The sequence below is a fragment of the Triticum urartu genome, chromosome 1 (assembly GCF_003073215.2).
Source record: "Triticum urartu cultivar G1812 chromosome 1, Tu2.1, whole genome shotgun sequence".
NCBI lineage: Eukaryota > Viridiplantae > Streptophyta > Magnoliopsida > Poales > Poaceae > Triticum > Triticum urartu.
In genome coordinates this window covers 567,336,979-567,340,667 of record NC_053022.1, presented here as the reverse complement: position 1 = coordinate 567,340,667, position 3,689 = coordinate 567,336,979, and positions in this window count along the sequence as shown.

Genomic DNA, 3,689 nt, shown 5'->3' with positions numbered 1-3,689 from the left:
GGGGGGGGGGGGGGGGGGGGGGGCGCCCTACCCTGCCTCGTGGGCCCCCTGATGCTCCACCGACCTCAACCTTGACTCCATATATTCACTTTCGGGGAGAAAAAAACCAGAGAGAAGGATTCATCGTGTTTTACGATACGGAGCCGCCGCCAAGCCCTAAATTCTCTCGGGAGGGCTGATCTGGAATCTGTTCGGGGCTCCGAAGAGGGGAATCAGTCGCCATCGTCATAATCAACCTTCCTCCATCACCAATTTCATAGTGCTCACCGCCGTGTGTGAGTAATTCCATCATAGGCTTGCTGGACGGTGATGAGTTGGATGAGATTTATCTTGTAATCGAGTTAGTTTTGTTAGGGTTTGATCCCTAGTATCCACTATGTTCTGAGATTGATGTTGCTATGACTTTGATATGCTTAATTCTTGTCATTAGGGCCCAAGTGCCATGATTTCAGATCTGAACCTATTATGTTTTCATCAATATATGAGAGTTCTTGATCATCACGTATGGTCATTTTTTCTGGGTCGCTTTTTTATTCGTCTCTACACTCATGAACGCTAGCGATCTAAAGACGCTTCTTAAGACGTTTTTAGAGCGCCACAAACCATTGATTGTAATTATCCTTCAATAAAATAAGTATTAATTTTAATTAAGTTAGAGATAATTTGTGAGACGTTTTTATGTGCGACTCTATTCTTAGAGACGATTTGTGAGACGTTTTAATGTGTGACTCTATTCTTAGAGACGATTTGTGGGACGTTTTAATGTGCGACTCTATTCTTATTTTAGAGTAAAGGCAAGAGATAAATACCCTTGGAGTCTTAGAACTTGTACGGCCGGTTTGGTGCATAAAATTGCAAAATACATGTTTTCTGATTATCTAACATGTCCTCCTATTCATATATGGTACATTCTACCATATTGGGATGTACCCCGTGCACGCGTGGCATGTCAACATGGCGAGGGCCCACCCTCAATGGTTGAGGCGGTGGGTAGCCCGCATGCACTGTGTTTTCCTTCGGAAAGCATGGTTGCATTTTATTTATCTACGCAAAAAATCCTAAGCAATTGAACACACAACCTAATGTGATTCGGCTGCATAAATGGCCACTAGACCAGCTAACGTTAGACTTTCAACGAGGACAATTAGATTTATATAAGACAGGCCATAGGAATTAAAATTTTCAAATAGAATTCAAAATGGGAAAAGGGTGTGCAAAAAAGGGAAACCTCTATTCGAACCTACTATCATAAGCTCGTCGCATGTGCGTGCTCCAATCATCCGGCCACAATGACACTTATATACTTTAATTTTTAATGTTAAGTTATTAATTATTAATATATAATAAAATAAAGTAAGGCACGTTTCTCCAAATTTTTGGTTTGTTCACTGTATAGAATTATTTTCATCCGCCATAGGAAGCTGCTAAAATCATATAAGAAATGATTGTGTTTAAACGATGAATCCTATTTTTATGTCGACCTCCTCCGCCGATCGACACGTGTCCCATGGTCCTGCAGAACACACGCTCTTTTCTACAAACTTCACGCGGCATCACATCTCCTTCTCATTTCTTTCGTTCGTCTCTCAGCGCCAGCAGGAGGAGACGCTCGCCGCACGCATGGCGCTCGTGCTTGCGACTGGCCCACGTCCTCAACCGCAGTTTGCCATCAAGGCAGGCCTCCGCCGTCGCCCTTCCTTCCTCTGATTTTTTCTCCTCCCACACTCCTCTTTCTTTCCCAACCGGACCGAGCTCTTGAAGCCATGACCACCATCGGAACCTTCTTGGCGCATCGTCGCCAGCAGCACCGCTGCCGCGAGACGAGTTTCTGCAACAACATGCGAACAACCACTTATTGTAGTTTTTTGTTGTTGTTTCGGCAACAAGCCTTTTGTTACAGAGGAAATGAGCGCAGCACTATGTTTTGTTGCAAAGGGGTAACAAGCAAGTTTATTTTGTATAGCAAAGGTCTTGTTTCTGAAACATAGGCCATGTTTGACAGAAAAAACGGTTCAACAGAAGCGCAACACGACTCGTGTTGCAAAACGGCGAGCGGAACACAAACCTTGTTGCAATGGTTGATGCATACTCACGGGAAGAAGATCAGATGGTTGTCGAGCTCGTGATCCTACGGCTACCGAGGCGACGGATGTTTCTGAACATCACCCGGCCGAAGCATAGCAGGCCCCAAATCATATTTGTCAAAGGTGGTAAAAAAATATACGAGGCGACTCAAAACAAAGCTGCAGATTTTTGGCGCACCGTTGGGCCTTCATGCTGGGCCAGCCACACCTGCGAACAATATGAGTATAACTCAATCCCAAATTGCCTCAAAAAAAAAAACTCAACCCCAAAAAATATTGCAATAAACAGAATTTGAACCTGCGACCTCGAAGATTGATGTGGAGTCTAGTGTCCTACCAACAAGACTGCAAGCTTGATTGAACCTGCGCTCCCTGACGAAAACCTTGCTACGGTGCAATACGATTACCAATTGATGATTCTAAAAAAAAAAGATTACCGATTGATGAGACAGCTAATTGTTCACAGATCCAAAAGAAATGTTCACTTTCAAGTTTTGTTCAGTTTTTCAAATAATGTTCGTGTTTTCAAACTTTATTCAAAATTTCAAGAAATGTTCCCATTCCCAAAAAGCGTTCACAGATTGAAAAATGTTCGAGATTCCCAACAATGTTGGCGTTTTTACAAAAACAAAATCGAGGTTTCATTTTTTCACAAATTTTAAAATGTTCATGTTTTCAAATTTCAAAAAACTTTCCCGTTACCAAAAATTATTCATAGGTTCAAAAACGTTCGAATTTTTAAAAATGTGTTCAAAATTTGAAAATGACCGCATTTCAAAAGATAATTCACTTTCTTCGGCAAAAAAATATGTTCACATTTTTCATAAATGTCTTTTCAAATCTGAGTGCTGCAGTGTGTTCTTTACATATATTGCCGTTAGCAAATCAACAACAACTTTTAGTTCTAGCAGCTAATAGTGTGCACTCTGTATTATGAGGTTGCGATTCAGCTCCTTCCTAGCACATTGTGGTTTCCTAATTTTTTTTCTATCGTGCACTAAAGAAAATATCCCGCTCGCTCGCCCCAGTGGGCCGGCCTAGCCGCGGGACTCCCTATATGACGCCCGCGTTCTAACTGTTGGACCTCTTCCACCACAGCGCGTGCACCATCATCGTGCTAAAAATAGGATTTCCACCTTGTGGTATTAATGCCATAGATATGTCGTTTAAATTGCACAACATGGCCGGACATGGAGTATGTGAGCTCGAGCTCCCATGCACCCTTTGCTACAGTAAACTCGGAAAACATATTTAAAAAGTTCAAAAAAAATCTGATTTTTTGGCAACAAACATTGATGTGTGTTTCACATGCGTTCCATTTTGGTGATGAAATAACATTTGTGGAGGCCTTGGCAAAAGACAAAATAATGCTTGAAAAAAGCTGTTTTTGAAAGCATTTTGGAGTATCAATTTTGTTTTTTTACTGAGACCTGCATGAATGTCATTTTGTCATGAAATTTTGCACGCATGTGAAAAAGACATCAATGTTTGTTGTAAAAAGATCAGATATTTTTTTGATTTTTTTTAAAATGTTCGAGCTCACATGAGCACTTTCGCACATGGCCCCTTTATGCTGGTTCTCACCAATTTAAATAGGTTGAACAA